Source organism: Pseudophryne corroboree, chromosome 8, assembly GCF_028390025.1.
Source record: "Pseudophryne corroboree isolate aPseCor3 chromosome 8, aPseCor3.hap2, whole genome shotgun sequence".
NCBI classification, from domain to species: Eukaryota; Metazoa; Chordata; class Amphibia; order Anura; family Myobatrachidae; genus Pseudophryne; species Pseudophryne corroboree.
The window spans coordinates 206,167,283-206,193,683 of record NC_086451.1 but is presented as its reverse complement, the minus strand read 5'-3'; positions in this window follow the sequence as shown (position 1 = coordinate 206,193,683).

Sequence of the window (26,401 nt, the reverse complement as noted above, 5' to 3'; positions counted from 1 at the left end):
GGTTGCGATGCCTGACCTTCCCAACACTGGACGTGAAGAGCATGCGCCTTCCACCATTTGCACGCCCCCTGCAAGTGCTGGAAGGAGCACCCGCAGTCCAGTTCCTGATAGTCAGATTGAAGATGTCAGTGTTGAAGTACACCAGGATGAGGAGGATATGGGTGTTGCTGGCGCTGGGGAGGAAATTGACCAGGAGGATTCTGATGGTGAGGTGGTTTGTTTAAGTCAGGCACCCGGGGAGACACCTGTTGTCCGTGGGAGGAATATGGCCGTTGACATGCCAGGTGAAAATACCAAAAAAATCAGCTCTTCGGTGTGGAGGTATTTCACCAGAAATGCGGACAACAGGTGTCAAGCCGTGTGTTCCCTTTGTCAAGCTGTAATAAGTAGGGGTAAGGACGTTAACCACCTCGGAACATCCTCCCTTATACGTCACCTGCAGCGCATTCATAATAAGTCAGTGACAAGTTCAAAAACTTTGGGTGACAGCGGAAGCAGTCCACTGACCAGTAAATCCCTTCCTCTTGTAACCAAGCTCACGCAAACCACCCCACCAACTCCCTCAGTGTCAATTTCCTCCTTCCCCAGGAATGCCAATAGTCCTGCAGGCCATGTCACTGGCAATTCTGACGAGTCCTCTCCTGCCTGGGATTCCTCCGATGCATCCTTGCGTGTAACGCCTCCTGCTGCTGGCGCTGCTGTTGTTGCCGCTGGGAGTCGATGGTCATCCCAGAGGGGAAGTCGTAAGCCCACTTGTACTACTTCCAGTAAGCAATTGACTGTTCAACAGTCCTTTGCGAGGAAGATGAAATATCACAGCAGTCATCCTACTGCAAAGCGGATAACTGAGTCCTTGACAACTAAGTTGGTGTTAGACGTGCGTCCGGTATCCGCCGTTAGTTCACAGGGAACTAGACAATTTATTGAGGCAGTGTGCCCCCGTTACCAAATACCATCTAGGTTCCACTTCTCTAGGCAGGCGATACCGAGAATGTACACGGACGTCAGAAAAAGACTCACCAGTGTCCTAAAAAATGCAGTTGTACCCAATGTCCACTTAACCACGGACATGTGGACAAGTGGAGCAGGGCAGGGTCAGGACTATATGACTGTGACAGCCCACTGGGTAGATGTATGGACTCCCGCCGCAAGAACAGCAGCGGCGGCACCAGTAGCAGCATCTCGCAAACGCCAACTCTTTCCTAGGCAGGCTACGCTTTGTATCACCGCTTTCCAGAATACGCACACAGCTGAAAACCTCTTACGGCAACTGAGGAAGATCATCGCGGAATGGCTTACCCCAATTGGACTCTCCTGTGGATTTGTGGCATCGGACAACGCCAGCAATATTGTGTGTGCATTAAATATGGGCAAATTCCAGCACGTCCCATGTTTTGCACATACCTTGAATTTGGTGGTGCAGAATTTTTTAAAAAACGACAGGGGCGTGCAAGAGATGCTGTCGGTGGCCAGAAAAATTGCGGGACACTTTCGGCGTACAGGCACCACGTACAGAAGACTGGAGCACCACCAAAAACTACTGAACCTGCCCTGCCATCATCTGAAGCAAGAAGTGGTAACGAGGTGGAATTCAACCCTCTATATGCTTCAGAGGTTGGAGGAGCAGCAAAAGGCCATTCAAGCCTATACAATTGAGCACGATATAGGAGGTGGAATGCACCTGTCTCAAGTGAAGTGGAGAATGATTTCAACGTTGTGCAAGGTTCTGATGCCCTTTGAACTTGCCACACGTGAAGTCAGTTCAGACACTGCCAGCCTGAGTCAGGTCATTCCCCTCATCAGGCTTTTGCAGAAGAAGCTGGAGGCATTGAAGAAGGAGCTAAAAGGGAGCGATTCCGCTAGGCATGTGGGACTTGTGGATGCAGCCCTTAATTCGCTTAACAAGGATTCACGGGTGGTCAATCTGTTGAAATCAGAGCACTACATTTTGGCCACCGTGCTCGATCCTAGATTTAAAGCCTACCTTGGATCTCTCTTTCCGGCAGACACAGGTCTGCTGGGGTTGAAAGACCTGCTGGTGACAAAATTGTCAAGTCAAGCGGAACGCGACCTGTCAACATCTCCTCCTTCACATTCTCCCGCAACTGGGGGTGCGAGGAAAAGGCTCAGAATTCCGAGCCCACCCGCTGGCGGTGATGCAGGGCAGTCTGGAGCGACTGCTGATGCTGACATCTGGTCCGGACTGAAGGACCTGACAACGATTACGGACATGTCGTCTACTGTCACTGCATATGATTCTCTCAACATTGATAGAATGGTGGAGGATTATATGAGTGACCGCATCCAAGTAGGCACGTCACACAGTCCGTACTTATACTGGCAGGAAAAAGAGGCAATTTGGAGGCCCTTGCACAAACTGGCTTTATTCTACCTAAGTTGCCCTCCCACAAGTGTGTACTCCGAAAGAGTGTTTAGTGCCGCCGCTCACCTTGTCAGCAATCGGCGTACGAGGTTACATCCAGAAAATGTGGAGAAGATGATGTTCATTAAAATGAATTATAATCAATTCCTCCGCGGAGACATTGACCAGCAGCAATTGCCTCCACAAAGTACACAGGGAGCTGAGATGGTGGATTCCAGTGGGGACGAATTGATAATCTGTGAGGAGGGGGATGTACACGGTGATATATCGGAGGGTGAAGATGAGGTGGACATCTTGCCTCTGTAGAGCCAGTTTGTGCAAGGAGAGATTAATTGCTTCTTTTTTGGGGGGGGTCCAAACCAACCCGTCATATCAGTCACAGTCGTGTGGCAGACCCTGTCACTGAAATGATGGGTTGGTTAAAGTGTGCATGTCCTGTTTTGTTTATACAACATAAGGGTGGGTGGGAGGGCCCAAGGACAATTCCATCTTGCACCTCTTTTTTCTTTTCTTTTTCTTTGCATCATGTGCTGATTGGGGAGGGTTTTTTGGAAGGGACATCCTGCGTGACACTGCAGTGCCACTCCTAGATGGGCCCGGTGTTTGTGTCGGCCACTAGGGTCGCTAATCTTACTCACACAGCTACCTCATTGCGCCTCTTTTTTTCTTTGCGTCATGTGCTGTTTGGGGAGGGTTTTTTGGAAGGGACATCCTGCGTGACACTGCAGTGCCACTCCTAGATGGGCCCGGTGTTTGTGTCGGCCACTAGGGTCGCTAATCTTACTCACACAGCTACCTCATTGCGCCTCTTTTTTTCTTTGCGTCATGTGCTGTTTGGGGAGGGTTTTTTGGAAGGGCCATCCTGCGTGACACTGCAGTGCCACTCCTAGATGGGCCCGGTGTTTGTGTCGGCCACTAGGGTCGCTAATCTTACTCACACAGCTACCTCATTGCGCCTCTTTTTTTCTTTGCGTCATATGCTGTTTGGGGAGGGTTTTTTGGAAGGGACATCCTGCGTGACACTGCAGTGCCACTCCTAGATGGGCCCGGTGTTTGTGTCGGCCACTAGGGTCGCTTATCTTACTCACACAGCGACCTCGGTGCAAATTTTAGGACTAAAAATAATATTGTGAGGTGTGAGGTATTCAGAATAGACTGAAAATGAGTGTAAATTATGGTTTTTGAGGTTAATAATACTTTGGGATCAAAATGACCCCCAAATTTTATGATTTAAGCTGTTTTTTAGTGTTTTTTGAAAAAAACACCCGAATCCAAAACACACCCGAATCCGACAAAAAAAATTCGGTGAGGTTTTGCCAAAACGCGTTCGAACCCAAAACACGGCCGCGGAACCGAACCCAAAACCAAAACACAAAACCCGAAAAATTTCAGGCGCTCATCTCTAATATATATACACACACACACACACACACACACAGTGGTCGAAGTGGGGTGGTATACGGCGGTATGGTATGCCGCCACTTCTTCCACTGACCCGGAAATGAAAATGTGCAGCAGGAGGCGAGGGAAGTGGCCATCCTGCTGCACATTGTGCTCCTGTCCCTGCTCGATGGCCAGCGGCTGTGTAGAGTGCTGTTGTAGCTCACAGCCGCCCAGCCGCCCTCCACCCGCCGCCGCCGCCAGCCCGGCTCACGCATGACACTCCACGGCTCAAAGCTGCCCAGCCGCCGCCAGCCCGTCTCCCGCCACCCTGACAGCGTAGCTGCCCAGCTCAGTCTGGAACTGATGGAAGAGAGTGTCAGTGTGGGGACATGTGTGTGTGTGTGTGTGTGTGTATATGTGGCTGCGTGTGTGTGACTGTGAGTATGTAGATATGTGGCTATGTGTGTATAAGTGGCATAATGTGTGTGTGTGTGTGTGTGTGTGTGTGTGTGTGTGTGTGTGTGTGTGTGTATATGGCTGTGTGTAAATGTGGCTTGGTGTGTATTTTTATATATGTAAGTGTGTGTATGCGTGTATATGTGGTTTTGTGTGTATACCTGAACTGGGCCGAGTGGGGGGGCAATATGATCTTTTTCGTCTCTGGGCGTCCGCCACCAGCCGCTCACCGCTGCCAGCCACCAGCCGCTCACCGACACCAGCCACTCACCGCCACCAGCCAACAGCCGCTCACCCACAACAAATGGCGGTCAGAGGGACCTAACCCACCAAAGGCCTCCTTATCACTACCGCTGCCCATGGGTGCCTCCGCCGACCACAGTCAGGAAATGTTCCCCTGCTGTCACCCTCTCTCCCTGTCCTTACTGTCCCTACTGTCACTCTCTCTCTCCCTGCTATCACTGTCGTCACTCTCTCTCTCCCTGCTGTCACTGTCGTCACTCTCTCTCTCCCTATCGTCACTCTCTCTCTTCCTGTCGTCACTCTCTCTCTCCCTGTCGTCATTCTCTCTCTCCCTGTCCCTGCTGTCACTCTGGCTGTCACTGTTGTCACAATTTCGCCTCATTCAGTGTGCTACAATATGAATTTCGGCTCATTCAGTGTGCAGCAATGTGAATTTCGTCTCATTCAGTGTGCGGCAATGTGAATTTCGGCTCATTCAGTGTGTAGCAATGTGAATTTCGTCTCATTCAGTGTGCGGCAATGTGAATTTCGGCTTATTCAGTGTGCTACAATGTGAATTTCGGCTCATTCAGTGTGCTATAATGTGAATTTCGGCTCATTCAGTGTGCTACAATGTTATTTTCATCTCATTCAGTGTGCTACAATGTGAATTTCGGCTCATTCAGTGTGCTATAATATTAATTTCGGCTCATTCAGTGTGCTACAATGTGAATTTCGGCTCATTCAGTGTGCTATAATGTTAATTTCGGCTCATTCAGTGTGCTACAATGTGAATTTCGGCTCATTCAGTGTGCTATAATGTTAATTTCGGCTCATTCAGTGTGCTATAATGGGAATTTCGGCTCATTCAGTGTGCTACAATGTGAATTTCAGCTCATTCAGTGTGCTACAATGTGAATTTGAGCTCATTCAGTGTGCTACAATGTGAATTTCAGCTCATTCAGGGGTCTATTCATACAGACAACGAAAACAGAATTGCTACTTATCACTATACATCACATCGCTTCGATGCGATGTATAGCTGTAATAAGTAGCAATTCATGTATACTTACCCTTCCGACGATGCGCAGCGGTATCTGGGGCTCCTGCGGTGAGGTCATCTCCAGCGGTCCTTCCCAGCGATGCACGGAGTCCAGCGGCGGGTCCCTTTGCGCATGCGCAGGGTGTTGACCTCCCGGCAGGCCGCAGTGGTTGCTGGGAGGTCGGGGGGCGGAGCCAGCGCGAGGTGCCGAGCAGTGATCAGGGAAGCATTGAGCTTCCCTGGCGTCTCCGCACTACAGTTCAGGTTACGCCGTCCTGAGCTGGCGAACCTGAACTCCATGGAGAAGCGGAAAGCAGAGCTTTCCGCACCTTCATGAATCGCACTCACCATACAAAAGTATGGTGATGCGATTCAGGCAGAGAGCAGGGGTACCGCTGGAGAAGTCAGACACTTCTCCAAGGTAACCGGCTCTGTGAATTGCAGTAGGCAGAGAAAAGCCCTGTTTAACGCAAAACAGGGCTTTTCACTGCTGCATGAATAGACCCCTCAGTGTGCTACAATATGAGTTTCAGCTCATTCAGTGTGCTATAATGTGAATTTCGGCTCATTCAGTGTGCTACAATGTGAATTTCAGCTCATTCAGTGTGCTATAATGTGAATTTCGGCTCATTCAGTGTGCTACAATGTGAATTTCGGCTCATTCAGTGTGCTATAATGTGAATTTCGGCTCATTCAGTGTGCTACAATGTGAATGTCGGCTCATTCAGTGTGCTATAATGTGAATTTCAGCTCATTCAGTGTGCTACAATGTGAACTCCGGCTCATTCAGTGTGCTATAATGTGAATTTCGTCTCATTCAGTGTGCTACAATGTGAATGTCGGCTCATTCAGTGTGCTATAATGTAAATTTCGTCTCATTCAGTGTGCTACAATGTGAATGTCGGCTCATTCAGTGTGCTACAATGTGATTTTCGGCTCATTCAGTGTGCTACAATGTGAATTTCGGCTCATTCAGTGTGCTATAATGTGAATTTCAGCTCATTCAGTATGCTATAATGTGAATTTCGGCTCATTCAGTGTGCTATAATGTGAATTTCGGCTCATTCAGTGTGCTACAATGTGAACTCCGGCTCATTCAGTGTGCTATAATGTGAATTTCGTCTCATTCAGTGTGCTACAATGTGAATGTCGGCTCATTCATTGTGCTACAATGTGATTTTCGGCTCATTCAGTGTGCTATAATGTGAATTTCGTCTCATTCAGTGTGCTACAATGTGAATTTCAGCTCATTCAGTGTGCTACAATGTGAATTTGAGCTCATTCAGTGTGCTACAATGTGAATTTCAGCTCATTCAGTGTGCTACAATATGAGTTTCAGCTCATTCAGTGTGCTATAATGTGAATTTCGGCTCATTCAGTGTGCTACAATGTGAATTTCAGCTCATTCAGTGTGCTATAATGTGAATTTCGGCTCATTCAGTGTGCTACAATGTGACTGTCGGCTCATTCAGTGTGCTACAATGTGAATTTCGGCTCGTACCGTGTGCTATAATGTGAATTTCAGCTCGTACCGTGTGCTATAAGGTGAAAGGGGCACCAGTACTAGATAGTATAAGGCAGGCATGTCCAAACTGCGGCCCTCCAGCTGTTGTGAAACTACATATCCCAGCATGCCCTGACACAGTTTTGCTGTCGGAGAATGCTAAAGCTGTGTCAGGGCGTGCTGGGATGTATAGTTTCTCAACAGCTGGAGGGACGCAGTTTGGACATGCCTGGTATAAGGGGTTCTACTACACTGGACACGCCCCATTTTAGGTGACCACGCCCCCTTTTCCTGGAGCGCGGGCGCCTTTGGTGCGCACATAATTGCATCCTTGACTTTTGCATACCCCCACTTCAAAATTTCCACTTCGACCACTGTGTACACACACACACACACACACACACACACACAAACTCGCCGCAAGTGGGAATAGTCCCTGCTAGTCGGCATGCCGACTGACAGGATTTAGAGGGGGGCGGGATGTAGCCGTCGGTAATGTGACCGGCAGTCTCGTGACCACCGGTCACATAACTACATCCCTATAAATATATATACACACACATGCATCATGTATGGATATATATATATATATATATATATATATATATACACACACACACATATCTCCATATAAAAATCTGTATATACCCCCCAGTTCCTGCACACATATCGGTCTATCTATGTATGTAATGTATGCGTGTATGTATCTACAGTACATATCCTGCTGAGTTGTGTTCCCCCTTTCCTCCCCCATACACCACTACTACCTGCCTGGGGTCACCGCAATATGTCACACATAGGGGGTCATTCCGAGTTGTTCGCTCGCAAGCTGCTTTTAGCAGCTTTGCACACGCTAAGCTGCCGCCTACTGGGAGTGAATCTTAGCTTATCAAAATTGCGAACGAAAGATTAGCAGAATTGCGAATAGACACTTCTTAGCAGTTTCTGAGTAGCTCCAGACTTACTCAGCATCTGCGATCAGTTCAGTCAGTTTCATTCCTGGTTTGACGTCACAAACACACCCAGCGTTCGCCCAGACACTCCCCCGTTTCTCCAGCCACTCCCGCGTTTTTCCCAGAAACGGTAGCGTTTTTTCGCACACACCCATTAAACGGCCAGTTTCTGCCCAGAAACACCCACTTCCTGTCAATCACATTACGATCACCAGAACGAAGAAAAAACCTTGTAATGCCGTGAGTAAAATACCTAACTGCATAGCAAATTTACTTAGCGCAGTCGCACTGCGGACATTGCGCATGCGCATTAGCGACTAATCGCTCCGTTGCGAGAAAAAAATACCGAGCGAACAACTCGGAATGACCCCCATAGTGTGGGTTTTTTTTTTCATATATTTTTGGAGGGGCAGTTTGTTGGTTTGGGCGGGGGGGGGGGGGGCAGTAGGAAGACATTTTGCCAAGGGTGCCGAAAAACCTTGCACCGGACCTGGTTGTATATATTTAACAGACCAATCATTTCAGCGTCACTTGTGGCTGAAATTATTGGTTTGCTTGGGCCCTCACAAAACAATTTTTTAAAAGGACTTCCTTCATTAAGTAATTACTCTGAAGATGTTAATGATGATGTGTTAATTACATTATAAGACATTTCATGTCTTTGCCGCAAATTATGTAACATGGAGGAGGTGCCTAGATGGCTAACATTCCTACCTCTACTAAATTTGGCCTCACAAATGGAGCATATGCTTTCATAAACATTGTCAGGACTGCGGTTAAAATAATCCCACACCCAAAGGGTAAAATTTTTGATCTTCTGCCCCGGCATTGCAATTGTCACACTTAGCTTGAGTTGAGGATCCGACGACTGACAACTGACTGAGGTAGCAGCTCTCGGCAAAGGAAGGAAACGAGGTGGCTGAATTTAGTTCTTACTCATGGATTGAAGAGTTGGCCCGAAGATAAAGAGTGGTAAGCAATGAGGGCAATGACTGAGAATGATACACTGAAGAAAGACTAATTCAGTTTTAATGAGATTTCAATAATACACCACAACTAGGAGATAAGTCCGAGTGAGTTCTGAAGAACAAAATGTTTTTGACTTGTAGATCGTGCTGAAGAATACTGAATAGAGAAGTGACTTGTGATTTGTAAATGATGCTGAAATACATTGAATGAAGAGATGACTTGTGATTTGTGAACAATGCTGAAGAACACTGAATGAGGAAATGAGTTGTGATTTGTAAACGATGCTGAATAACACTGAATGGGGAGATGAGTTGTGATTTGTAAATGATGCTGAAGAACACCAAATTAAGAGATGACTTGTGATTTGTAAGCGATGCTCAAATACACTGGATGAAGAGATGACTTGTGATTTGTAAACGATGCTGAAGAACAGTGAATGACGAGATGACTTGAAGAACAATGTTGAAGCGAGGATCACTGTGAGCACTGACAGCAAATGGAGACTCTCTACCAGATAGAGGACCCAGCAGTTAAACCACAAGGGCAGGTGGACTGGGAGCAAAGGACTGCAATAACAGAACTGACCACCGGGCGGCCTTGACAGAACCAGGATACCAGGGGTTAACCTGGGAGCACAGAGCATGAGCACCTTACAGCAGCAAGTAACTTGAAGCACTGGCACCATAGCTAAGCATCAACCCCTTTTCATATGGGAAAATAGCACCGGATTGGCTGGAAGCGAACTGGGATACCTATTGGCTTAGCTTGGTCTCCAACATGGTGGCTTCCTACACAGAGGACACATGTGGAACCAGTACACAGCCACTACCTCTGGCCTCAGCCTACCAGATGCCGCACTTCAGCAACAGGACATTTGGAAACAGACATCTCCGGCTGCCTTGCTCCGCTCCCCAGGACTCAGACCCCAGCCTGCAGGCACCTGGCAGCCGCACCGGAGGAACTCGCTGCCACAGCGCCTATCCGCAGCAGCCACACAAGCCAGCTAACAGGAAGGCCGCAGGGACCAGAACCGGAGGTAAGACTCCGAATGCTGACAGTGTTACGTTTTTGTGCTCCAAACTAATGATATGGAGTGGTAAATCACGAGCAAAAGAATGTGACGGTGAAATGATGACTTGGTATAAACAATAACCCCTAGCAACCTAACTCAGTTGTTTCACCCGCGTGATCCATCTACACCTGCGAGACTATGTGTTCTTGGGCCCACGGCAGCCGCGTTTGAAGGGCAGATTAGGTCTGCCCAACTCCAATGCCCCCGGTCTTAGTATGGGACAAGGCGTAAACGGAGACGGGATGATAACAAGGGGACCTCTAACTAAACACAAAAACTGAGCTAGGGGCTACTTCAGAACAACAAACTAATAGTATGTGGGGCACAGCCGCCAAAGGGAAAGAAAACCAAGGTACGCTATCCAAACCCTACACGGCACCGTCGTATACCATGAAGGACAGCTATGGCGGAACACCTCCGCAAAAACACCAAAAGGAACTAGAAGAAATGGAATTCCACGGCCAAGGCTACTCACAACACCGGGAACAACCGTAAGCGAACCGGAATCTTCGGATCTCTAATGCAGGAGACGACCGGCAGGAAGGCATGGAGAAGTACAACGATCGACTTTCGACATGAGGAGTCAGGACCACCGTATCAAGATGACTGGACTACAGAACACAGGATAGGGATACTTCTCCAGAGCAGGAACAGCTCACAGGAAGCTATCACCTGCGTCTGAGTATTGCACTGAGACAGAATATAACAGGGAGCCGTCCAATAGCTGCCTTGCTGCACGGCTAAACAGGTGTATTAGATTCACATGGCAATAGGGAATGCGGTCCGCCTGTGGCGTTCCCGTTGCCATGGGCCCGGCGGCTCAGCGCGCACAGTGTCCTAGCATTGCCAGGGACCCGGCGGCTCAGCGCGTCCGGCGTCCTGGCGTTGCTAGGCACCTGGCGGCTCAGCACGCACGACGTCCTGGCGTTGCTAGGCGCTGTGCGGGAGAACAGGGAGGCGCGGCGGCCGTGACTGTGGATTGGAGAGCCGCCGCGCCTAACAGTACCCCCCCATTGAGGAGGGGGTTAAAGAACCCCTAGATCCGGGTTTCTGAGGAAATTCCTGAAAGAACAACCTTTTGAGTCTAGGGGCATGTAAATCCTTGTCCAGGACCCAAGACCTTTCCTCTGGGCCATACCATTTCCAATGAACTAAAAAATAGAGCCGGCCACGAGAAAACATAGAATCTAAGACTTTTTCTACAAGGAACTCTTGTTGACCCTAAACATCCACCGGAGGTCTACCCTGGAAAGTCTTCCGAGGAAATCTCTTGGAAAAAATATATGGCTTCAAAAGCGAACAGTGGAAAGTGTTGCTGATTTTAAGTGATTTAGGCAACCGTAGCCAATAAGCCACTGGATTGACTTTCTTGACAATAAGAAATGGTCCAATAAATCTGGTTTCCAATCTAGCCGAGGGTTGTCGGAGCTTGATGTTGCGGGTTGACAACCACACCTTTTCCCCCACCTTAAATGTGCACAGGCGTCGGGACCTATCAGAAAAAACTTTCTCTCGGAAAGGAGCCTTCTTAAGGGCAAGGTGTACCTTCCTCCAAATAACTCCGAGACGGGAAGTTAAGGTCAACGAAGAAGCTGGACAATAAGGGGTAAAGGAATTGGCTCTAGGATGAAAGCCCAGGACCGAAAAGAACGTAGACTCTTTGGTGGAAGAATGTCAAGAGTTATTATAGGCAAACTCAGCCAGAGGAAGAAAATCTGACCAATCATTCTAAAGATTGGCAGAATAAAGACGTAAATATTGTTTTAGTGACCGATTGACACGTTCAGTCTGTCCGTTAGACTGTGGATGGTATCCAGAAGTTAAAGAGAGTTTCATGTTTAATGATGCACAAAAACGTTTCCAAAAATGGGCAATGAATTGTGGTTCCCGGTCTGAGACTATATCCACGGGTAAACCATGAAGCCTGAAGACATGGCAGAGAAACAGAACTGCCAAAACTTGAGCGGAGGAAGATCCACCATGAAATCCATGGAAACGTGTGACCATGGCTTGAGTGGAATAGCAAGAGGCATGAGTTGCCCGACCGGCAGAGATCAGGAAATCTTGTGCTGAGCACAAACCTGACAGGAAAGGACAAATTCCCTTACATCCTTGGAAAGATTAGGCCACCACACCGAGCGAGAGATTAACTCCAAGGTTTTAACAATACCCGGATGACCAGAAAGCTTACTATCATGAAACTCAGCCAGGACAGAGCCTCTCAAGAACTCAAGGATGAAGAGACGATCAGCAGGGGTATCACTGGGAGCCTGCTGCTGAAGCTGGACTAGCTGTGTGAATAAATCCTGTGTGAGGCCGGCCCGGATGACGGATGATGAGACAATGGGGGTTACGGGAGAGTGGTTATTGTGAGCAGGAAGAAAACAACGTGACAGGGCATCAGCTTTGGTATTCTTAGAACCGGGCCTGAAGGTGATGATGAACTTGAATCAAGTAAAAAACAGCGCCCAACGTGCCTGCCGAGCATTTAGCCGCTTTGCTGATTCAATATACTGCAGATTCTTGTGGTCAGTGAACACAGTAATGGTATGCTTCGCTCCCTCAAGCCAGTGCCTCCACTCCTCGAAAGCCCATTTAACTGCCAGCAACTCTCGATTACCAACATCATAGTTGGATTTTGCAGAGGAGAATTTCCTGGACATGAAGGCACAAGGGTGTAACTTCAGAGACTCTGGGTCTTCTTGAGAAAGGATGGCTTCCACTCCAACCTCTGAGGCGTCAACCTCGACAATAAAGGGAATATCTGGCTTAGGGTGTCTGAGTACTGGAGCTGAGACAAAGGCCTGTTTTAGGGCCTGGAAGGCAGACTTGGCTTGAAGCGACCAATTGGAGGGATCTGCTCCTTTCTTTGTCAACGCCACAATAGGAGCAACTAAATCTGAATAGGCATGAATAAAGCGCCTATAATAATTTGCAAAACCTAAGAATCGCTGGATTGCCTATAAATTAGTGGGTTTCATCCAGTTTAGGATTGCCTGGAGTTTCTTTGGTTCCATGTAAAATTCCTACAGAGAAATAATATACCCTAAAAAGGACACCTCTGTGATGAGGAAATCACATTTCTCCAATTTGGCGTATAAGTGATTCTCCCGTAACCTCTGAAGTACTAGTCGCACATGGACCACATGCTGTTAGGAAGACTCAGAATAAATCAAAATGTCGTCTAAATAAACGACCACGAACTTCCCTAGAAAGTCGCGGAGGACATCGTTAATAAGATCCTGAAACACTGCAGGAGCATTAGACAGACCGAATGGCATTGTAATGTCCAGATTGTGTACTGAAAGCCTTTTTCCACTCATCCCCAGATCCTATTCAGATGAGGTTGTAGGCCCCTCTAAGATCAATTTTGGAAAAAATAACCGCAGTTCGGAGCTGATCAAACAGTACCGAAATCAACGGCAGGGGGTAAGTGTTTTTAATAGATATTTTATTCAAGGCCCGATAATCAATACACGGTCTAAGGGATCCGTCTTTTTTCTCAAGGAAAAACCACCCCCCTGCACTTAACGGAGATTTCGAAGGCCTAATAAAACCCTTCTTCAGACTCTCCTGTACATAATCATTCACAGCCTTAGTCTCGGGGCCAGATAATGCATATAGTCTCCCTTTTGGCAGAGTAGCACCGGGGACTAAGTCAATGGCACAGTCATATGACCGATGAGGAGGCAGAATATCTGCATTACCTTAGAAAAAACATCAGCAAAATCCTGATATTCCGAAGGTATAACTTCCGGAGTGACAGCCGCGACCCGGACTGGACAAGAAATACATTCTTTAACACAAAAGGGACCCCACTGGGAAATTTCCCCAGACTGCAAATCTATGGTGAGATTATGAAAGGCAAGCCAGGGGTGACCTAAAACAACAGATACAGCCGGACAATGGGTAAGATAAAACTAAATTTTCTCGGAATGTAAGGCCCCCACTGTCAGTTGAACTGGAGGGGTGCGATGAGTAATTATCCCATTAGAGAGTGGACCACTGTCTAACCCGTGCATGGTAATAGGTCAATCTAAATGAAACTGCAAAATTCCCAAAGCCTGAGCCAGAGCAAGATCCATAAAATTCCCAGCAGCTCTGCTGTCAATGAAGGCTGACACAAACGTACTGCAACTTCCAGAAGACATTTTTACAGGAACTAACAAGGAATCGTTTGAGGAGATTAGCTGCAGACCCAAGTGAACCCCCTCACAATTCACTTGGACAGAGTGTTTCCCTGCTTATTTGGGCAGTCCCTTCCCACCACAATATAAGCAGAGCCCTGAATTTAGCCTTCTGGCTCTTTCTTCTGGAGACAGCCGGGAGAGACCCACTTGCATAGGTTCCTCGACGTCCTCAGGGAAAGCATATACACATGGACTAGACCTGAAATTAGCCCCTCTTTCAGCCCTCCTTTCTCTGAGACGATGGTCAACCTTAATAGCAAGCTCCATGAGCTTATCCAGAGTCTCCGGAACTGGATACTCAAGAAGACTATCCTTAATTACCTCAGACAAACAGAGGAGAAACTGACTGCACAGGGCAGGATCATTCCAGCCACAGTCGTTCGACCAACGGCGAAATTCAGTACAATATGTCTCAGCGGGATTTTTACCCTGTTTAAGTGCACGTAAGTGGCTTTCGGCCTATGCTTCCCTATCCGGATCATCATACAATAAGCCTAACGATTTGAAGAAGGCATCTACAGTTTGTAAGGCTGCATCATCAGATTTTAACCCAAACACCCAGGTTTGGGGATCGCCCTGAAGCAAAGACATAACAATGCCCACCCGCTGAGACTCTGTACCCGAAGACTGGGGCCTTAAACGAAAATACAGTTTACAGGCTTCCTTAAAATTAAAAAAATATTTTCGGTTACCCGAAAAGCGATCGGGAAGGTGCATTTTTTGTTCAGGAGTCACACCCGGGGAAGCCCGCAGGAGATCTTCCTGTGACCTTACCCAAAGGGTAACATCCTGCACCATCTGGGTCAGTTCTTGAATCTGATTGGCCAAAAGCTGTTTGGGATTCATGAGGAGAAAGTTTCAACACTTCCCAGTTAGAATATTGGATTAATTGTGTTTATGTTTAATTTTGTTTGTTTCTTTTTTTGGCCGGTGATAATGTCACGTTTTTTGTGCTCCGAACAAATGATATGGAGTGGTAAATCACGAGCAAAAGAACGTGACGCTGAAATCATGACTTGGTATAAACAATAACCCCTAGCAACCTAACTCCGTTGTTTCACCCGTGTGGTCCGTCTGCGCCTGCGAGACTATGTGTTCTTGGGCCCACGGCAGCCGCGTTTGAAGGGCAGATTAGGTCTGCCCAACTCCGATGCCCCCGGTCTTAGTATGGGATAAGGCGTAAACAGAGACAGGATGATAACAAGGAGACCTCTAACTAAACACAAAAACTGAGCTAGGGGCTACTTCAGAACAACAAACTAATAGTATGTGCTGCACGGCCGCCAAAGGGAAAGAAAATCAAGGTTACGCTATCCAAACCCTACACGGCACCGCCGTATACAAGGAAGGACAGCTATGGCGGAACACCTCCGCAAAAACACCAAAAGGAACTAGAATAAACAGAATTCCACAGCCAAGGCTGCAAGGCGCGGCTGTAGGCCACTACTCACAACACCAGGAACAACCGTAAGCTAACCGGAATCTTCGGATATCTAATGCAGGAGACGACCGTCAGGAAGGCAGGGAGAAGTACAACGATCGACTTTCGACACCAGGAGTCATGACCACCGGAACAAGATGACTGGACTACAGAACACAGGACAGGGAATCTTCTCCAGAGCAGGAACAGCTCACAGGGAGCTATCACCGGCGTCTGAGTAATGCAATGAGACAGAATATAACAGGAAGCCCTCCAATAGCTGCAGAGAACCTAATTGGTAATGTCGTGCAGCTGCCTTGCTGCATGACTCACAGCTAAACAGGTGTATTAGATTCACATGGCAACGGGGAACGCGGTCCGCCTGTGGCGTCCCCGTTGCCATGGACCCAGCGGTTTGGCACGCACGGCGTCCTAGCGTTGCCAGGGACCTGGCAGCTCAGCGCGCCTTGCATCCTGGCGTTGCTAGGCGCCCGGCAGCTTAGCGCGCACGGCGTCCTGGCGTTGCTAGGCACCGTGCGGGAGAACAGGGAGGCGTGGCGGTTGTGACTGTTGCTCGGAGAGCCGCTGCACCTAACAGACAGCAATGGCTTTCTTTTTATCATGGTCAACAACTGCAGAAACTGGTGGCTGAGTTACAGAAACAACATCATAATTATCAACATCCTCACTGTCAGATAGTACACACATATCCCCCTCATTCTGTCCCACTTCAACACACGAATCCTCAATTTGTATTATGTCCTCCTTATCAGATTCATCACCATCTTTACTTGTACTGCTCCCCACATATGCAGATGGTTCAGAAATGGTGGAAGGAGGTGAAAGAGGCTTCTCTATGAGGACAGTGTTAGAAGTGTCAGACTCACACATAGCTGACATGGACACACCTAAACGTTCTTCGAGAATGTCTGATGGTTCTGATTCTGAATGTATTACTGCCTCTGCATCTAACTTTCCTTTTAATTTTTTTCTTTACCACTCTAAAATTAAATGATTTTACATGCCCTGACTTAAGCTCTCTATGCCCCTGGGCATCTGCCTTAGTAGATGATGTTGACGGACTTGCATTGTCAATGTCATTACTAGTGGCTGCAGCTTCAGCACTAGTAGTAGCTTCAATTTCTATCAATACAAAGTGGGGTTGACCTCCACTGGTAACGTTGCACAAATGAGTCAGAAATATATCTAATAACTACACACTGTGGTTGACTTCACCAACAGTGTCACACAAATGAGTCAGAAATATGTAGAAGTATTTTTTATATCACAGACCGCCGTTTACAGTGTCACACAAATGAGTCAGAAATATATATAAAAATTAAACATTGTAGTTGACTTCACAGACAGCGTTGCACAAATGAGTCAGAAATATATATAATAATTACACGCTGCGGAGGGAAGGGGGGGGGGTGGCTTGCAGCCTGACTGAGCAGAGGTGTCCCTGGGGAGCTCCTGAAAAAAGCCTCACACTAACCCCTCTATTATTGAGCCACCCGTGCTATATTTGCTCCTGGAGCATTGTTATATTGTCCCTGAGGCAGGGCAATCAGTGTGGGAGAGCTGCGGAGGCGGGGAACAGGTTTTTCCTGCTCTTGCAGGGTGCAGCCTTCCTCCTGTGTGGAAGCCGGGACCTAAATTTTGCACCCCTTCCGGCCGGGCGACTCGGATCTATGGGAGCCGTGCGGATTCAAGCGGCCTTAGCTGATTACACTCTCACCCCCCCTCCCCGCAGACCCTTACCGGGAGCTGAAGGAGGCGCACACAAGCCCCTGGAGCCAGGAGCCAAGTGCCGAACTAAGCTGCGAGGTGCCTGTGAACGTCCGGTGCCGGCGGCCATCTTGGAGGGGGGCAGAGAGAGCCGCACGGATGAAGCGCATACCCGGACAGCTCGTACTGACCGGGACTCTCCTGCTGTGAGTGTCCTTCCATGGGGTTGGTGGTGTGCCTCAACCCAGGGGACCCCTGGGCTGAATTGTATTATATTAAAGACCTGCTGGAGCTCAGTAACGGTGGCCATCTTGGTGGAGGCAAACGGGACCCACTTAACTACTGGATAGCTGTTCTTTTGATGCTGCATAGCCCGTGCTCTCCCCGGAGCCACAGTGCATCCCCCAGCTTATAACACCACACGCTGTCTCCCAGCCGTCCTGGGAGAGAGAAGCCTCTGGAGCCGTGTTGTAAATGCTGGTTCCCGGTGCCGCACACTGCCTACTGGCAGACCTGACAGGGGACATGCTCCGGTGTCACACTACAGCGGACAGCTCCTGGGGACACTCACTTACAGACAACCAGGTATGATTGTGGGGCCACCTACTCTTGTCCCTCCCCCCGACACTGCCTGGTCCGTCCTTACTCTCCCCAGCTTGAGAGTCACGCTGCTGTCAATTGCTATAAGTGCCGCTCATTAATTGTCAGCTGCCCATGGAGGATAGCGATAGGGTCACTGGCCCTCATCTCCCCCTCTGCCCTGTCTAGGATGCTGGCCTAGCAATGCAATTTGCCCTACCTGGACCCTGATAGTTTTCTTTATACCTTTCCCTTTTCTACTTAACATACATCCAACAAACAACGTCTGTGTCTCTTTTTACATTTGTGATACCCCACCTACCCTCTTCATTCTCCCATAATGGCACAAAGAAACAAGAAAAACATGCAGGCCCCCACTAATTTTTTTGGACAAAAATCTAAGGGCCCCCCAACTCCTGCATTGCTCACGGACTCTCCTTCCTCCCCCTGCTCATCAGAGACGGGTATTGACCCACAGATCCAAGCAGTTATGACCAGTTTACTTGAAGGGGTACAATACGCCTTTAAGCAAGAACTCTCCACAGCTATTGCCGAGTTCAAGTCTGATCTCACGGCCCTTGGTAATCATACAGACGCTCTTAAATCAAAGACGGATGACCTTTGCCGCTCTCAGCAACGTCTTGATTCGGAACTCTCCAGATTCCATGATGAGCTGGAGGACCTCAAATAACGTCAAGAAGATCAAGAAAATCGCTCCCGTCGTAATAATTTGCGCATCCGCAATGTGGCGGAATCAGTCCTTAGCTCTGCACTACCGTCCTGTCTGAAAGACTTTTTTCAACGTCTTGCCTGACCTTTCAGATGCCGATTGTCTTTGTGATAGAGCCCACAGAGCGCTTTGAGCAGAGCCTGCTCCGACACAACCGCCCAGGGATGTCATAGATCGTCTACATTATTTTCGTTCAAAGGAACATATTCTGATATCAATACGAGACTCTCCAGTGATCGATTTCTGGGATATGCAGTTGCAGGTTTTACAGGGTCTGGCCCCCTCCACCATTCAAAAGAGACAGGACCTCCAGCCTGTTACTCGGATACTACGCTAACAACAAATACGATACAGATGGGGATTTCCCTTCATGTTACAAGTTACAGCGAACAATTCTACTCACTCCACACACTCAAAACCTTAACTTAAGGTCAGGATCTGTTGGCTTAACTTGGTCTCCTTTCCTGTACCGTCACCTGATGGTGGGACTGCTTCTTCCTCTGGGTCACGACGCTCCCAGATCCCTCCGCCTGAATGGACAAGGGTAACTTGTCATCGCAATGACACCAACGACCCTCCTTGATTTTGGCGGACTCTTTTTGTCTACAATTGGACAGTCCTCAACACTTTAGGAATGTGTCTCCTGACAGGAGGAGACTCTTGCTATCATCTTACATCTTTTAATGTGCATGTCATAGGCTCTGATATTGCTCACCAAGCTTTAATGTTTGTCATATGTTACGCCTAGCCTTGTAAACTGCGCTGGGCTTATCTCGTTTGCCTTGTTTCCTCTTGTTCCCCTTGTTCCCCCTCCCTCTCCCCCCCTCCCCCCCCTCGTTTTAATTTTTTTTGGTGGTTATGACACAGTACGTTTTTGTTTATTGTTTTTCATATTCTGGGTTACATTATTGTATCTTCGGCTCCAGCCAACTCAGCTATTGCGATCCAGGGGGACCTGCTTCTCCTGCATTAGTTTGCTGTTCCCACTACCTCTGTGCTCCATTTATTTGTTACTTTGAAGTATAATGTTTTATATTTGTGTAGCGGTCCTTGATTGGGACCCTATAATTCAGGGTTTTCTCCCATGTGGGTTCTCTATCACTATCTCTTCTCCTATATCTCTGATTCTTGTTTTTTGCTGTTCCTCATCTTCTTTCCTTTTCCTTCTTCCCCAGGACGGGTTTCCACTGCTCCTCTTTTGTTCTTTGGTATCACATGGCACGTAAATTGTTTTCTATAAATGTTAACGGGCTTAATTCTCTCAAGAAACGTACAGCGATGTTGTCCGCCTGTCGGAGAGAGAATGCTGATATAGTTTTCCTTCAAGAGACCCATTTCACTGGTACACACTCTCAACTTCACGGTAAGCAATTTACCCAAACCTTTTTTTACCTCTGCTGACTGTAAGAAAAGGGGGATAGCTATACTGATCCACCGTAATATCCCATTTGTACACACTACAACCATAGCTGATCCTGATGGCCGATACCTAATAGTGATTGGTACGCTTCGCACTGATATTCTAACACTAATCAAGACCACTCCCGTTTTTTTCGCAAACTCTTTTTGCGTCTTAATAGAGTAGCTTAGGGGCACATTAATTTAGGTGGGGACTTTAATACTGTGATTGATACTTTTTTAGATAAATATACTCCTCCTAAAAATAAGAAGGAAGCATCTCCGACTGATGCCGTCCTCACATTAACATCCTCCCTCACACAGGTTGATTTACGAGACACCTGGTGTCTTAAACACTCCAACGCTAGAGATTATACCCACTTTTCTGCACCTCATCAGCATTACTCTCGAATAGATGTGATACATGTATCTCACTCACTCTCGACGTTGATATCTGATTCAGGCATCACTCCTTGTTCATGGATGGACCACGCAGGGGTATATATCATGGTAGATTTCTATAGAATCCCTAATAAGACCCATAAATGGCGTCTTGATGATACCCTTCTTTCGCACCCCTCCACTCGCTCAGACACTAAATTGAACCTGACATTTTTTTTTTTGCGGAAAATGCCTCCCCAGAAGTCTCTCCTAGCCTAGTTTGTGAGGCACATAAAGCTACTATTCGCGCCCACTTTATGTCTAAGGCCTCAGCCATACATAAGAAAGCAGCACAGGAAGTTTCCTCATTGGAATCTCAAATTTCTGCGCTTTTAGCCCAACATAAAATTGCGACTCCCTACTCTCTCAAATGAATAACCTCAGGTGTCAGTTAAATACCCTTTTATCTCGGCGAGCGGCAGCTATACTACAGAAGCTCCATCAAAAATTTTATGATAAAGCAGATAAAATAGATAGTCTCTTAGCTAATAAGTTAAGAAGTAAGCGAGCTATGGGAATGATAGAAAAACTACATTCTTCTACATTAGACACACTCACTTATGATCCTAAATTGATGGTGGAGGAATTTCGGAACTATTATAGCTCCTTATATAATCTCCCTGCCCCCCTCTTCCCTCTGATGGTCCGGAGGGAGCATGTTCATACTTATCGGGTACCCCCTTGCCATGTCTGACAGAGCAACATATTTATCTTCTTAATGCTGATATATCGCTGGAAGAGATGGTTGCCGCTATCAAATCTATGCGGTCGTCGGCTGCCCCTGGTCCAGATGGCTTTGCCACTCAGCATTACAAAACATTCCATACGGATTTGGCTCCATACCTTACCTCGCTCTTTAATAGTGTTCTGGAGGGAGCATCATTTGCGCCAGCGACTGTACAAGCCAACAATATTGTGATTCCGAAGCCGGAGAGGGATCCAACGCAATGTTCCAACTATCGCCCAATTTCATTGCTGAACGTAGATCTTAAGGTATATGCTAAAATCTTAGCCAACCGCTTGGCTCCCCTACTTACACAACTGATACACCCTGACCAAGTGGGCTTCATCTCTGGCCTCCAGGCCTCCGATAATACCAGGAGAGCTATAGATTTGATTTACTCTATCCATAAACAGAAGCTACCATACTTGTTGCTAGCACTGGATACCGAGAAGGCTTTTGACAGAATTTCCTTGCCCTTCGCTTTCTCAGTACTCTGGAGGATGGGCTTTTCTGGCAAATTCCTAGAAGGTTCCCTACTGCCTACAGATCCATTACTGCCACGGTTTCTGTTAATCGCCTCACCTCTTCCGCGTTCAATATCACTAACGGCACCAGACAGGGATGCCCGCTCTCCCCGTTGCTATTTGCCCTGGTTGTGGAACCACTGGCAGCAAGGATCCGAGTTAATACAGATATAGCTGGAGTGCGGGGAAGGCCCTTCTGAACATAAAATTGCGTTATACGCTGACGATGTCCTAATATCTCTGGGATCCCCATCTCAGTCATTACAGCCGCTCCTTTCTGAGATAGACCACTACTCTAAACATTCAGGTTATAAACTGAAGTATTGAATTTTTATATCCCTGGCCCGATTAAGCACTCTTTGGAAAATTCCTTTCCATTTCAATGGCACAAGCAAAAGATACCTAGGTATTTTTCTAACGCATAGCCATAATCAACTTTACCAAGCTAATTTCCCTAGGCTTTTAGATCGAATTAAGTCAGACTTGTCTTCTTGGTCTAGTCTCTCTATCTCCTGGATAGGTAGGGTAAACTCAGTGAAAATGAACATGCTCCCTCGGATACTTTACCTGTTCCAGACCCTCCGAATATTTATTCCTCCATCTGTTTTAAATTCTTACAATTTCACATGTCACAATTCAGATGGGAGAATAAGCTTCCCCGTGTCCGATTGAAACTCTTACAGTGCCCCACATACAGTAGCAGCCTAGACATCCCAGACTTCAGAAGATATTATTTAGCCACACAGCTTTCACACTGCGTACAATGGTGTAACCACGAATCTAGAAGGGTCTGGGTATCTATAGAAGCTGCCAAAATCGGTCTCTCTATTCTCTCTTCTCTTCTCTTGCGTTTGAAATCCTGCCGCCCCAGAAATATAGCATCCCACCCCATAGTTTCCCGCTCACTAACAATTTGGGACTTTGCCAAAAGGATATATGGCTTGGCCCCAGCCCCATCCACTATCATCCCAATATTACACAACCCTGCATTCCTTCCTGGTACAAATAAATCACTGTTTGCTCTTTGGCAGGATAGAGGTATCTTATTTTTGAATGATATCACCAGGGATACTAGTTTTCCTCAGTTTTCTCAGATTCAAGAAAATATTCATATTCCATCTAGGTATTTTTATCAATTTTTACAACTCAGACACTTTCATTCCTCACTGGGCCGCGTCCTCTCTAGCAGATCCCTGACCACGTTTGAGACTATATGTTTCATACGTCACTTAACCAAAGGCCTATTTCCCTCTTATATACTACTCTCACTGGGGACACTCCCTCTCAGCGTGATCATCATGAGAGAGCATGGGAAACGGAACTAGGCTCGGCTTTAGATGACGAGGAATGGTCTGAAGCCTGGGGTAACGCGGCGTCTAGTTCCATCTGAATTAGAATCAAAGAGAATGTTTATAAATTATTATATAGGTGGTATTATGTACCATCTTGTTTGAACAAAATGTACCCGGATACGTTGGATAGGTGCTGGGGAGGATGTGGCGTAGAGGGCTCTTTCCTACACATATGGTGGTCATGTCCTAAAATAGTGCATATGTGGAGGGAAGTGATTAACTTTATTTCTAGCTTATTGCAGATCTCTATTCCTTCTGACCCTAAATACATTCTCCTCCCCTTAAACCTGCCAACAGTAATAACATTTCTAAATAAATTGTTGCGTCATATAGTCTCCGCAACAACATGTCAACTAACTGCAGATTGGAAAAACCCTATCGCGCCTTCCATGCAATCTATAATTGCCTGTATCTGGTACGTTTACTGCATGGACTACATGACTTGCATCATAAACTGCTAGTCTAAGTCATTCCATAAAATTTGGAGTCCATGGCTGGCCACCCAACATGCCCCGTCACCCTTTAATTTGTGATGGCCCGCAACATATTTGATGGGACCCTCCTGGGGATTCTATCCTATCCTATTTTGTACATTCCTCTCTTTTTCTCTCTTCTTCTCTGTCTTTCTTTCTTCTCGACCTTCTTCTACTCTTACTCTTTAACGTTAGTCGGTTAGCTGCGCTGCTGACTGCCCTTTTTTCTGTTTTATACTAGCTTCTCTCTGGGTCAAAAATGGGTCACTGTTCTTTTTTTTAGTTATCTTTATAATTACCAACTATTATACTACATTTGCAATGTAATTTGCTGTAACCATTATCTGTTGGTATCTGTTCGCTTTTGTGATCCATGAAAAAAAAATATTTTGAAAAAAAATAATAATTATTACACACTGCAAGTGACTTCACCGACAGCGTTGCACAATATGTTTTTGAGTAGGAAATAATATACTGCGGTCTGAATTATGAAAATAAAATAAAAATTGCATAGTACACTGGGGTACAGCACAAACGAAAATATATATATATTTTTTATAATTATAATTTTAGGATTTTTGTTTTTAGCTTTTATTATTTTAATTTTACACTGGGGCAGATCCCCTGGATTGACGGACAGATCACCCCTCTACAGATACAACAGGAAGAGACAGAGCTGGCCTTAGGCATAGGAAAACTAGGCAAATGCCTAGGGCATTTGGTATGCTTAGGGGCACCAGCAGCTTCTGCTGATTAAAATGATATGCGGCATGCCTATATTCTGTATGGGACTGCGGCTGTATCTGCATACGAAATGCTATATTGCAGTGTATTCCTGGAAATCACTGTAATGTAGCATTTCATATGCAGATACAGTCACTGTCGCATACAGAATATAGGCATGCTGCATATCATTTTAATCAGCAGAAGCTGCTTGTGCATCCTAGCCACATAGTAATGCAAATAAAATGCATTTTCATAAACAAAAGGCGCCCGACTTTAGCAGTGCTGCCAGCTGACTCATGCCAGGCATTTCCTACAGAACTAGCGGCGGTGCTAGGAGGCACCAGCCAAAATCTTGCCTAGGGCATCTTATTGGTTAAGGCCGGCTCTGGGAAGAGAGCACCCCTTTTTCAGATACAGCAGACAAAGCAACCGTTTTTCAGATACAGCAGAGAGCACCCCTTTTTCTGACACAGCAGACAGAGTGAACACCCCTTTTTCAGACACAGCAGACAGAGAGAGCACCCATTTTTCAGATACAGCAGGCAGAGGGAGCACTCCGTTTTTAGATACAGCGGACAGAAAACACCCCTTTTTCAGATACAGCAGACAGAGAGCACCCCTTTTTCAGATACAGCAGACAGAGAAAGAACCCCTTTTTCAGATACAGCAGGCAGAGGGAGCACTCCTTTTTCAGATACAGCAGACAGAGAGCACCCCTTTTTCAGATACAGCAGACAGAGAGCACCCCTTTTTCAGATACAGCAGACAGAGAAAGAACCCCTTTTTCAGATACAGCAGGCAGAGAGAGCACTCCTTTTTCAGATACAGCTGACAGAGAAAACACCCCTTTTTTAGATACAGCAGAGAGAGCACCCCTTTTTCAGATACAGCAGAGAGAGCACCCCTTTTTTAGATACAGCAGAGTACCCATTTTTTAGATAAGCAGGCAGAGAGACCACCCCTTTTTCAGATACAGCTTAGAGAGAGCACCCATTTTTCAGATACAGCAGACAGAGCACCCGTTCAGATACAGAAGTACCCCTTTTAGATACAGCAGATAGAGCACCCACGCCATGCTAGACACAGTACTGGAGACAGACACATCCATCCAGTGCACTCTCCACAGCCAGAGTGGAGATGGCGCTGATGCGTATATGCTGTAATATATATATATATATATATATATATAGAGTGAAAAAATGGCGGCACTCAAGCAGGCTTTATAAATGCAAAGAAAGTCCCTTTATTCGCCTACATGTTTCGGGGAAACTCCCCGTCCTCAGGGCTAGACAAACAATGAAGCACCACATGTACAAAGTTTAAATACAACACAAATACAGACATCAACGTGAAAATTGTACTCACCTGTCCTCACGGCGCTACCATCCGCCTGCACACGTTGCGCATTTCCATGTCGCCGGGCTATGACGTCACAGTGCGGGACGGGGAGATCGTCATGACAACGAGTACATCACCAAAAGATCAATCAATACAGACTCCCATAAACCGAGTTGAATCTGAAAAAAACATAAACATAGATAAAACGTAGAACAACACATTTAAAATACATAAACATTGCTGTTTAAAGGGGAAAGTCCTAATAAATACGATACGATCGGTCACTTAAGTAGCATCTAATAGATCATAATAATAGTAAACTCATATAGAAGGGAATTTTTCATGATACTAAGAATACAATTATGCATGGTCTCCCTAACTGTGGACATTTCAGTATAACTTAGGGAGATAGAGGACTCAAAGGAAACACTGTAATCCCAAGTTTTCGTTCAGGCCACCAGGGGACAGTGTTCCTAATTTAAAAATCCAACGAGATTCTTTCTGTAGAAGTAATCTATCCCTATTGCCACCCCTCAATGAGATGGGGGTATGGTCAATAAGGATAGCACGAATACTAGCCACCCCATGTTTAGCCATGAGACAGTGACGCGCAAATGGCTGGTCACTGGAACCCTTCTCAAAGGCTTTTTTAATAGCACTCCTATGGAGTGCCATCCTTTCTCGAAATTGTCGTATGGTCTTGCCTACATAGGCAAGACCACACGGACATGTAAGCAAATAAATTACATGTGTAGTGGTACATGTAAGGCGGTATCTAATCGGTATCTTCTGAC